This window comes from Natator depressus, chromosome 6 (assembly GCF_965152275.1).
Source record: "Natator depressus isolate rNatDep1 chromosome 6, rNatDep2.hap1, whole genome shotgun sequence".
Taxonomy (NCBI): Eukaryota; Metazoa; Chordata; order Testudines; family Cheloniidae; genus Natator; species Natator depressus.
The window spans coordinates 11,596,798-11,609,351 of record NC_134239.1 but is presented as its reverse complement, the minus strand read 5'-3'; the positions used below and the strand labels follow the sequence as shown (position 1 = coordinate 11,609,351).

General features: G+C 55.3%; 1 pseudogene; it reads right to left on the bottom strand.

The window, feature by feature from the left end:
• The window catches only part of LOC141989690 (uncharacterized), a 39,630-nt pseudogene extending 27,401 nt beyond the window's left edge, over window positions 1-12,229 (bottom strand).
• Between the last annotated feature and the right edge of the window lie 325 nt (window positions 12,230-12,554).

Below are 12,554 nucleotides of genomic sequence, written 5' to 3'. Positions count from 1 at the left end.
GGGTATGAAAGGGCTCTCTAATCTAGCAGAGAAAGGCATAACAAGACCCAATGGCTGGACAGTGAAAAGAGACAAATTCATATGCCAAATAAGGCACAAATATTCAACAGCGAGGATGATTCACCACAGGAACAAGCTACCAAGGAAAGTGGTGGATTCTCCATCTCTTGATGTCATTTAATGAAGACTAGATCCTTTCTGGAATGTGTTTGCCCCAAAAGTAGCTGTTGTGTCATACAGGAGGCCAGTGATACGCAGGGGGTCAGATTAGATGCTCTAATGGTCTCTTCTGGCCACAAAGTCTACCAATTTCTGAAAAACTGAGTGGAGCATTCGGAGCAGCGTCTGATGTTTTATGGTCTAGCCGGCTTGCTTCCAAGAATGAACACTCCTTGAGTGGGGTGATCCACAGGGAGTAGCTCAAACCTCCAAAGTGCCTGGCCAGCGGCAGGACATTAGCACAGCAAGGGAGGGGTGCGGCAGTGACATCACAAAGGCCTTTTGCAGGACCTCAGACTATTGGTCCAAGGTGACGGGGAGGTAGTGACCTCACAGAGAGATGCTGACATCAGCCAAGCAGGACAGGGGCGAGGGGCCAGGGAAACCTCGCAGACCCCTGTGGCTTTGCTTCAGCAAGTCTTCTTCTCGAGGTCTCTCTTTGAGAGAGTATTAGGGTTCACGTACGTGAGCGCGAGGAGGAACCTCTTTCAAGTTTTCTCCTTTCCTTTTACTGATTTGAGTAGAAAACAGTCGTCCCCTGTTAAGAAGGTAAGAGCCTCCTCAAGTTTTCAGGTTTGAAACTTGTTCAGTCTGATCCATCTGGTGACAGCTGAATTCTAGGTGTGGAAAACACAAACTTAAGGAGGCAGAATTTTATTCCGCACCTAGAATGTTGTCCCTTAGAATCACTGGGGACATTAGGGTTTGTCCTTTTTGTTTCACCTTTTCCTCCATCCCTCCCTCCTTTCTCTTCTTCTCTTGCTTTTTTTGTCCTTTTTCCTGTTCCCCTCCCAACACCAGGAGGGCTGTGTGTGTGTGAGTGTGAGTGAGTGAGTGTCTGTGTCACGGGGGAGAGCTCTGCAGCTCCCACTGTGAGAGGTTCCCCCCAAAAATGTGGGGCTGAAATTGCGCTCGGGCAGTGATCCCCACCAGGCCATCCTTTGGGCTCTCTGGTGAGAACCCTCAGCCTCCCAGCCTCAGTCTCTACCCTGATTGCCTGAGCAGGGGGTTATTGACAGGGAGGAGACTCAGGTCCTTGTTGTTCTCTTTTAAGACCAAGTAAATAAGTCATAACCAGTCAGATGTTTGACGAATTTTGCTGCTTCTCTGCATTAATTGTCTCTGAGCAGTTCATGATTCTCTCTAACATTCCAGTTCTCCTAAAATACTTCCTGAATAATTCCTGTCTAGTGTTTCTGGTCTGGAGCTCATTTGAGAACACTTTATTCAGGTCATTCAATGTATGAAATTCAAGATCCGATGGTAAGTTTGAAAATCAGGGCTCTTGGGTCCTATTCCCAACTCTGCCGCTGACTGGCTGTGTGACCTAAGACAAGTCAATTCTCCTTTCTCAGCCTTAGCTTCTCCCTCTTTCAAGCAGGGATAATAATGATCCGCTCCTACCTACCTCTCGGTGGGTGGAGGATGGGGATCCATTGGAGAGTGTCACTAGGAGTAGTGCATAATAGGAGGTGTCCTATCACGTGTACTCAGATCAGATTATGACATCATAGAATAGCTGAAATATTCTATTTTATTGGTATTTTTTTATTTTGAAATTGTTAAGAGCAGCAACTACTTAGCTCAGACTGAAGCAGCTTATCTAATTTTCGAGATCTAAAGTGTTTCCTCTTTGCATGCGACGAGACAATTTAACACACTGTGACAAACAGGAGATGCTTTTGTTTTGCAACAAAATATTTGTGCAAAGAACTTTCATCCCACTTGTTATGATTTCAAGAAACAAACTGGTGTAGTCTGAATGGGATTTTCTGACAGAAACGGGGGTTTCAATGAAATTTCCCCACCATCTCAATTCCTGGGCTCTATCCCTGCCCCGGGGGGGTTTGTGGTCTGTTAGAACGGGAGTCAGGACTGGTGGCTTCTCTTTCTGGCTCTGCCACCGCCTTGCTGTGTAGGCCCTTGGGTAGGTCACTTCCCTTCTCTGTACCTCAGGCTCCTCCCCATCTGTCCAATGGGAACAGGGACAATTCTCGAACTCTGGGCAGTCGTGAGCCTGAGTGAGAGAAGGGGCGCTAAAGCCCTCTGTGAAGGAGACAGGGGAATTTCACGGTGTTTAGCACCAAGGAATTTTAAAGTTTGCTAAAACGTCTCGTCTGCGGAAACAAGAAATGGTCGGGGCCAAATTTTGTAACCACTGCCTTTTTTAAAGCCCACTCAGGGATGTGAGTCCCTGTCTTTTAGGTACCTGGGGTTCTTTACCAGCAGGAGAGAAGAGGTTCCTGCCTCCATTTTTGTGGCCTTAACAAACCAGGTGCTGTGCCCCAGTTCTCGTCTGAGATCCCTGAAAAAGAACATCTTCCCATCCATTCCCAAGACAGGACCTATCTTTAAAAGGGGAACAAAGAGAACCCTGAGACTTACAGACTAGCTAGCCTCACTTCCATAGCTGGAAAGATATTGGAATATATTCTTAAACAATCAGTTTGTCAGTACCTACAGGATAATTTGGTTTTTAGGACTAGTGAGCATGGATTCGTCAAGAACAAATCATTCCAAACCAATCCTATTTCCTTCTTTGGCAGCGTTACGCAGGGCCAGTGCAAGGATGTTTTGTGCCCTAGACGAAACTTCCACCTTGACCCCCCCATTTCCCCTCTTCTTTCCCCTCCCCTCGTATTGCTTCACTACGGTACAAAGTGGCAATGACAACATCAATATGACAAATGTCAAAAACCTACACACGCATAGTCGCACATAAACATACACACTCAAATACTGAACATACCCACACAATTGACACGAAGCATTCGCGAAATGATACAGCAGCACTTGCCAGAGTCTGAGATCTGAAACAACTCCACAAAAATAGTTAGCCTCAGTTGACAACCTCTGAAAACTAGTCAACTTAGCACGATAAACAGCCTGTCTGAACGGGGTGACGGCCGCGTGCAATGGGGAAAATGACATCTCTCTCTCTCACACACACACACACACACACACACACAAAATCTGGGTACCCAGAGGGGGAGGTTTCCATGGTTGCTAACTATAATGCCTCATGGTGCCCGCTTGTCTCTGCATTGACCAGCTGTGGCTCCAGGTGAGCACTTCCCATAGAAATCCTGAGATGGTTAAACTGCCCCAAGAAATTTAAAAATGTCCTGGGCCAAATGTAGAATGAGGGGGGCAGGCAGGGGTCTCTGAGGCTGCTCGCTATGGGGAGCTGGGGCACCAGCGGGAAGGCTGCGGGGGGCACATGGGGAGGCAGCGGCAGGTACCCAGGTACCCTCAGGCTTTGGGCAAGGAGTCCCGCTCCATCCCGCTAGCGCCCACCTGCAGCTCCCATCTGGTCTCGTTGAGGCCCTGCTCAGCGAAGGGTCCCGCCTTAGGGGGACAAGCCTGGCACACCTTGTGGGCCCACAGGGGCTGTGCTCTGCCCCAGAGCAGGCCAGGCCCTGTGCTCCCTGCCCCAGAGGGGGCTGACCTGGCTCCCCACAGGGCCAGATTAACTTTTTGTGGGCCTGGCGCCAAACATATTTGTGGGCCCCCCTGCGGAATGAAGAGGCCAGGGGTAAGAGCACAGCAGGCAAGGTGGATTTGATTTAAATCATTACTTAAATCACTAGTTAGGAAGTCTTGATTTAATCATGGGTTTCTACATAAAAGTGCATTCATTCTTGTTGGTTGTTATAACCTTAATACATATTCTTCACAACTCAGAGATAGACATAGGTTTCATTTTTACAAGGTACACGCTATACATTTTTAAACCATGATTTATTTTGAAAACTTTTCGGATGAGTTTTACAGCTATATCAGAAAATGAATGATTGTTTGGTTATTTCCTTTATCAAAGATAATTGAAGCAGATATTTATGAAGTCATTGGGAGGTGAACTATCTCCAATTCAAGAGGTTAATCATTAATATTTGGAGGATTTTCTTGCCAGGCTGTATTAGGAGGAGAACACCACCTGACAGACATTTAAATTGTTTTACTTAACTAAAACAACAACGGTAAGTATTCTGGATTTTTTTCTTCAACAGCAAACGTTATATTTTAACAAAAAAGCATATGTCCCTCACTTCTCACATTTATCTCCAGGCTTCTTCTCCTTGTCCAGATCTATTCGGCCCCCAACAATCTTCTATTCATTGAACTTTTTGAAACTTTTCTCTTTTAAAGAGAGGTAAGGGGTTGACCCTGTGAACACAAATTTGCAGAGGGACAATAGGGTTGAGGTCTGTTATTTCTCACCTCTATACAGTATTTATTTAAAAACATTTTTGCTGTTAACAAGCATGTGACTTCTGGAGACACAAATCCACAGTTTGAGAACTGCAAAATTAAGCATCTTGATGGGGGCATTCTAGACTGAGCACTGAATCCCATTGGGTAGATAGAAAAATTAACCTAAATAATCTATACAGAAGCCCCTGGAACCCCATAAGATTGGGTCCCTAATCCATGAACTATTGGAACTCATTTACAAAACTTTTCTTAAACATTACATGAATATGTTGTCTCATACTATAGAATTAGAATTTATAATCCCTATTCCGTGATATAATGTATCTTAATTAATTAATCTTTAAATAGTTTTTTCCCTCAAAAATCTGATTTAAATTCAATTTTTTGATTTTTTTTTGAGTCATTGATTTTTATCCACCCTGACAGCTGGGTATGGTCGGGGGGAAGGATTGGTCCTCACCTGGAACAAGGCAGGAGCCGGGGCAAGATGAACACAGTGGGTCATGGGGGGAGGATTAGTCCCTGCTGACTGGAGCAAGGCAGAGGCTGGGGACAAAAGTACAGCAGGGCAGGAGCTAGGGTTGGTCCTTGGAGCAAGGGAGCGGCCGGGAGTAAACTGCAAGCGCAGCAGGGCTGGGGAGGGGGTAAACAGGATCCCCCCCTCACCCCTGTCCACATAGAGCAGGTACCTACCTTCTCCCTGGTTCTAACCCATTCCCTTCGTCTCTCTCTGCACCGAGCTGAGGGTGTGGGTGCAGGGTCTGGGAGGGAGTTAGGGTGCAGAAGCAGGCTGGGGGTTGTGGGTGCAGGGTCTGGCCAGGAGCTAGAATGAGGGAGGGGGCTCAGGGTTGGGGCAGGGGGGTTAGATGTGGAGCGCTTATCTGGGGAAGCTCCCATTTGGTGCGAGGGGTGCAGGTGAGTATGTGTATGGGGGGGTGCAGGAGCTCCCGTTTAGTGCTCAGTGTGGGGGTGGGGATGTGCAGGAGTCAGGGCATGAGGTGGAGGGGCTGGGTACATGTGGGGGTGCAGGAGTCAGGGCAGGGTTCTGGGGGGGTGTGAGGGGGTGCAGGAGTCAGGGCTGGGATCAAGGCGGTGTGTGTGGGGGTGCAGAAGTCAGGGCTAGGAGGTGTGGGGGGTGTAGGAGTCAGGGCAGCAGGCTGGGTGTGTGTGAGGGGGGTGCAGGAGTCAGGGCAGGGGGCTGGGTGTGTGTGAGGGGGGTGCAGGAGTTAGGGCTGAGGGCTGGGGATGTGTGAGGGGGTGCAGGAGTCAGGGCTGGGGTCATGGTGTGTGGGGGGGTGTAGGAGTCAGGGCAAGGAGGTGTGGGGGGTGCAGGAGTCAGGGCAGGGGGCTGGGTGTGTGTGAGGGGGGTGCAGGAGTTAGGGCTGGGGATGTGTGAGGGGGTGCAGAAGTCAGGGCTGGGGTCATGGCGGTGTGTGTCGGGGTGCAGGAGTCAGGGCAGAGGGCTGGGGGCATGTGAGGGGGTGCAGGAGTCAGGGCTGGGGTCATGGTGTATGTGGGGGTGCAGGAGTCAGGGCTAGGAGGTCTGGGGGGTGCAGGAGTCAGGGCAGAAGGCTGGGTGTGTGTGAAGGGGTGCAGGAGTCAGGGCAGAGGGCTGGGGGTGTGTGAGAGGGTGCAGGATTCAGGAATGGGGTCATGTGGAGGTGTTGGGGGGTGCAGGAGTCAGGGCAGGGGGCTGGGTGTGTGTGAGGGGGGTGCAGGAGTTAGGGCTGAGGGCTGGGGATGAGTGAGGGGGTGCAGGAGTCAGGGCTGGGGTCATGGCGGTGTGTGTGGGGGTGCAGGAGTCAGGGCAGAGGGCTGGGGGCATGTGAGGGGGTGCAGGAATCAGGGCTGGGGTCATGGTGGGTGAGGGGGTACAGGAGTCAGGGCTAGGAGGTGTGGGGGGTGTAGGAGTCAGGGCAGAGGGCTGGGTGTGTGTGAGGGGGGTGCAGGGGTCAGGGCAGAGGGCTGGGGGGGTGGGCTGGGGTCGTGCGGATGCTCCCAACCCCTGCCCCGAGCAGCTCACGTCAGGGGGCTGGAAGGGATATGCCCCGATTCCACCCCTTTCCCCAAGGCCCCGTTCCTGCCTCTTCTCTGCTTCCTCCCTCTCCCTCTCCTCTCCCTGGCAGCAGTTGGTCAGTGGCAGGGAGGGAGAGGGGGAGGCGGGAACCGCCTGCTGGGGGAAGAGGCGGAGGAGTGGGGAGCTTGGCGGCCGGCACAGCCTGCCCTGTTGAAGCAGGACAGAGCCCCAGGAGCCGCAGCACCAAGCTTCTGTCCCCTCAGGGGAGAGCGGGGGAGGGAGAAGAGCGGCCGCCGGGGCCCCTTCAGGGTGTGGGCCCGGTGCCATAGCTGACGCCATGGTGCATCAGCTACTGCCCGCAGTGCTGCCCCGCCCGCCGCGGTGACAGCTGGGCCCGGCCCGGGCCCCGCCCCGCCGTTCCGTCCCCCAGCTCCGTGCGCGGCGGGGCGGCCAGCCAGCGCCCCTGCTCGTCGAAGATAAGACAAGTTAAAACATAAAAAAAACGGGGATCACCGTTTTTTGGCACCTCCACATCTTGGCGCCCGAGGCAGTGGGCAGAGTCCTCGCTGTGTGCCTGTCCCGACACAATTGCAGGGGGTGGTGGAGAAGACAGAAAGAGAGAGAGAGAGACTCATCCTCCAGCCGGGGTCAGTCTGAGAGAAATTGGCTGGGGTCCCAGTCTCACTCCTCTCGGGTGCCATTTCCCAGCTGGGTTCCTTACCCCTCTGGTGAAGCAGCAGCTGGTAGAGCCGGTAAACCGCCTCCCTGGCCTGCCGGGTGATGTCCTTGGCTGGGTCACCGATGAACAGAGCCGGCTGTGCCACGTGGTGACCCATCCTGAGGAATTCGGATGAGTTCTAATGGGAGGGAGAGGGAGAGGGGATTCCATCAGCATTTTCCTGTCAGCTCCCAGTCCCCGGCTGGGCCAGGACTCTCCTTCTTCTCAGCCCCTCTGCAGGAGATGCTAGAGGATAGGAGCTAGAGCAAGATCCTTAATTGTCTCTGCCCGCAAGGGAGCCTGGAGCACAGGGATGTGGGCAAGGCTCTCCATGAGAATTTGCTGCCCCAGCTGCTCCAGGATGACAGGAAGGCATGAATCTGGAGCATGGTCCCCTTAAAAGCGAGAGTTGCCAGGTAACCAGGACATGAAGAACTTGACTCAAGCTGGGCACATTCTCTGCTTCCACTCTGCCTCTCCAAGAGGAGCACTCCTAACCCACAGCCCCTGCAGCAGCAGATCCTACAGCCCGTTGGAGCCGGCCCACCTACGCCTGGAGTCAGGAAGCTGGGGTCAGAAGCCACTTATGTCAAAGTCAGGGAGGGTGATGGTGGATCTGAGCAGGACCGTGCTGCTCCTAATGGCCCAGGCTCTCTCTCGCGACACCCTGGACACGATCCAGTAGTTAATGTGCTGTGGGGAAAGGAGGCAGCTCAGGATCAATGGGCAGGTGCATGTGTTGTGCTAATGAGCCCCTCCCCATCCCCAGGGGGCTGAGACATTGTATGCGGGGTGGAATACCTGATAATTCATTGATCGCAGAGCTTTAAAAGGGGATTGTTGCCCCCAGGACGATGCTTGTAGGTCACAACTTGTCATTGTCTCCCTACACTGGGACAATGCTCAGTGTCGGGGTTGGTCCCATCCTCCCTGAACTCCTGATTCCTGAACAGCTCACCAGGAAGGAGACAGACCCCTCACCCCTCCCTTCCTCAAGTCCTTGGTTGGGTGAACGGACTGAGTATGAGCACAATCCCCCCAGGAATCTCGGGCCCATCAGACACAAGGGCTGATTCTCTGGGTCCTCCTGTTTCTCAAGGAACAAGCGTGTGACTCTTCTCTGAGGAACACCTTCTGGATCTCCCAAAAGCGGTTCAGACTCTCACTCCCCAAGCCAGCCAGGGACCCCATGGTTAGTGCTCAACAGAACCGGGCAGAACTCTGGCTTGAAGTCCCAGCTCCTTCCTCTGTCCTTCAAGGAGGAAGGGCATGACACTGCATTGTACTGACTGCCCCGACCCAAGGACGGCCCACTGGGGGCCCAGCTAGGAGGACAGACTGGAAAAGGGATCTAAGAGTTAAGGGAAAATTGCCCCCACCCCTCTCATGGGGCTCACCTCCAAGATGTAGTGGAGCCTGTTGGTGTCTGGGGACTTTGTCAGCAGGTTCCCCAGCATGGCATCCAGGAGGTCTGGCAAGACCCTATGCAGATCCTGCAAAGCAAGGGAGAGTCATGGGTCAGAGTTAGGGAAACTGGGGCTACACCTGCCACAGGATGGGAAGAGGGGGTCTCTGGGAAGCACTGGTGAGACCCCCAAACACATATCCTGACCTCTCTCATTCACATCCCACTGCAGGCAATTCGCAAGGATTCGTGGCAGGATGACAGCTGGCTCTTCAATCTGGGATTTAGCACGATCTACCTGGACTTGGGCGATGTCCTTCTCTGTGCCCAGAGTGAAGACTGCATGCAGGGCAGCTCGAAGGAGGTGGGTCTCCAGCTCTGGCTCAAGGGCAGGTGTCATGGTGCTGGCAAGAGAGAGGAGCCGGTATTAGACTGTGCAGTGCAGGGGTGGGACTGGCACCAACACGGACGTGAAACTGCAGGGAAAGAGGCAGAGGTGGGCGAGAAGGGAAACTGAGGCACCAAGCCAGGGACTGATAAGGCCAAGGTCTCCCACACAGACAGTGGCAGGGCAGGAATGGTGCCTGTTCCCTGGACCCTGCTGCCCCTCCTGTATCTGATCCTGGGAGTCAGCCTCTCCCCAAACCCATTGCAATGTTACTGGAGGGAAAAAAACAGAGCATCCAGGAGAGAGAGTGAACCTTCCCGCCACCTCTGCCAGAGGAGACACCCTTGGGACGTGACCTGGGAGTGGGAGGGGCAGTGACTCCCAGCCATGGGCCTGAGCAGCACCAGGGTTAGGGGAACCGGGCAAGAGGGTCTTGGTACCTGAGGTTGCCCACAGCAATCAGGGAGTTGGCCAGGACGGCGCCGGGGGGAGAATCATCAGGAAGCTCCTCAATGAGCTCCTGTGAGACCCAAAGGAGACAAAGGAGCGTGTGAGCTTTGGACCTCAGTCACGCTTCCCAATGGGGAGATTACACAGCCAGCACCCCACGCAGCCAGCAGGATCCCCCCACCTGCGTCCCGCTCCTCCGATTCCTGCCCACTATTTCTCCCGTCTCTTCTTCCCAAGCTTCAGCCCCAGCAATCCCTGCCCTCAGCTGCCCCTCCAGCACCAGACATCCCCCGATCATCAGCCCGGGGAGACCCCTGTCCCTCCCATGTCTCTGTCCACCCTCTAGCTGCCAAGCGCTCTGTCTCGCTCACCAGAATCCTCTCCACCACAGCCGCCTTGCAGCAGTGCGGCTCCAGTGTGTCCTGCCCTCTCTGCTGTGCAGCGAGACACGCGGGGTTGATGGTGTGCAGGAACATGAGCTGCTGGGCCTCATCCTGCACCCACCAGGAGTGGGGTTAGGGGAGATAGAGCCAGTTAGTCAGGGACCTCCCTGCCCCAGCCACACCAGCTCCAGGACTTAGGCGTGAATGGGGGATAGTGGGGACCCGCCCATTGTCCAAATCCCCCACGACTCCTACACAAGCAGGGTCAGGAACTGGGACAGTGCTTGTGGGAGAGGAGACCCCGGGTGGTGTGGGACAAACACCCCTATCTTGGGGGTCCCAGATCATGGAGAAGAAAGGTCCCCATTAGGGGTGGTGGCGCATGAGGGCCAAGACCCTCTGCAGGGGGTTGGGATGCTGGGAAGGAGCAGGACAATCTCGGTTCCAGCACTGCTGGGGAACATTTGTACCTTCTCTTGGACCTGGAGCTGCTCTAGGATGTTTTTGAGAGCAGCCTCCTCTGTGAGCACGTCCACCCTTTCCTCCTCCTCATCGTCCTCTAAGTCCCTGGTGGTCCCTGCACCAGGGAGAGAAGGGGACAGGGTGACTCCTGCTGCCACTCAGGGGAAGGACAGGGGCATGGTGGAGCAATGTGCCCCCTTCCCACCTCCGGGACCTAGGGCAGATCGGGCCCCATCCTTCCCCCTCTCAGTGATGCCTTCAGCCCTCAACTCCTTCAGGAGCCCATAGCAAAGAGACACCCCCACACACACACTCTCCTGGACTCCCTGGGAGGTGCCTCTCCACCTGCCCTCCTGCCTCCCTGCCCAATGGAGCACCAAGGACCAAAGTGGCAGCACCTAGTGTCAGTGGGGTTCACGTGGCTCAGGCCAGACACCTGGGCTGGGGACCCACCCCCATAGCACTGGTCGAGGGCCTGGGCCCAGGGGGTTCACAGCCCCCTCCTCATCCCTCCCTGAGCCCAGCCTGGCTCCTCACCTGGAACAAAGCAGAAGCGTCCGTCGGCCTCGCTGCTGCCCGAGTCCCACTCACTGCTGCTGTCCCATGGGGCGAGAGCCGAGCTTGCTGGTGCTGGGACAGGGATCCTCCACCTCCTGCCCTGGGAAGGCTGGAAGGTCCTCAGGGACCAGGCAGGGCGATGCCTCCTGCTGGAAATGAGGGCTGGGCTCCTGGGGCCGCTGCTGCCCCAGTGCCACCCTGCCCGGTTCCGCTCCTGGGCTGGGTCCTGCCTGCCCAGCCGCATCCTGGCCCAGCTCCATTTTGGCCTGGCCACTGCCTCTCCCACCTCGGCGCCTGCGCCAGGAGCGGGTTTCCTCTGCCAGAAGGCTGGGCACTTCCACCTCCTGGCCCGGCTAGGGGCTCCTTCCCCACCAGCGGGGACGGAGGGAACGCTCTGCTCCTGGGGAAGATGGCAGCTGCTTTCCTCAGGCTCGGGGGCCACCTGCAGAGCCTTCTTCCTGAACCTCCTCAGGAGCCTGGCCATCCTGGAACCGAGCGGGCAGTAGGCGTGAGTCTGGGGTCAAGGCAGCCTCTCACTAACCAGCCTTATTCGTCCCTCCCCATCCCTGCCCCAGCCAGAGCAGCTCCTACGTCCCCCCACAGGGGTGCAGGGAGTGCAAGCAGGAGTTCATTGCATGATCTGCTCCCAATGTTCCCCCTCGTCATCCCTGGTGCTGCAATAACCGGGGAGTCTCGTCCTTTTCGAGCACTGGGGTCAGTCACAAAGACCATCGGTCACTTTGGACAAGCAGCTCCCTCCTGCCATCCCAGGCCACACTTCCCCCTGCCCAGGTTAGAGAAGGAACAGAACCCAGGAGTCCGGACTTCTCCTGGGAAACCATTCCCCACTTCAAAGTCCCTAGGCTTAGCAAGGCCAGGGCCCCCTCATTTCCCATTGATTTCCATGCTCAGCAGCTCACAGCGTCTGGCCCAGCTCAGAGACTCTCAGCCTGGGGAACTGTCTCCCACAAGGGAAGGGCTGGGAGCCCCATTGCTGGGACCTTTCCAAACACACAGGAGATGGCTCTGGAGAAGCCCCTCCCCGGTCTGAGAGTGAGGGGCTCCTGGGGCCTGTTTCTCATCAGTAGGGTTGGAGTCGCAGTCCCTACAACCCAGGGGGCTGGGAGGATCCAGGGAGGTGTGTAAAGTGCTGGGATGTCAGGATCCTGGAGGCGCTGTCACCCCCGCACTACAGCAGTGATCTGTACCCCCTGCTGCTGACCGAGTTTCTCTGTCCCTTGCCAATAAGACAGACTCTTGTTTTCACAGCCAGTCGATCGCTCAGTGTCGTCACCCTGCCTGCTGGCTGGGCTGGGTAACTCCTCAGGTCACCACCCTCTCCAGCCTGCCTTGGCTTGGAGAGTGAGGAGAAGGGCGAGGGACGACACTGAACATCCTCCATCCATCGCTCCATCACCTAGAGCAAGTGAGTGGCATTAGAGTTCCTCTGTGGCATTCCCTGCCTGTCTGGGGAGAGGCAGAAAGAGGGGGAGAGAATCTCTCCCAAAGGAGATTGGATTTACAAACAGCCCCCAGGAGCCCCCAGGAGCCCCTCAAACAGCCCCCCGAGGCCAAAATGGAGCTGGGCCAGGATGCGGCTGGGCAGGCAGGACCCAGCCCAGGAGCGGAACCGGGCAGGGTGGCACTGGGGCAGCAGCGGCCCCAGGAGCCCAGCCCTCATTTCCAGCAGGAGGCATCGCCCTGCCTGGTCCCTGAGGACCTTCCAGCCTTCCCAGGGC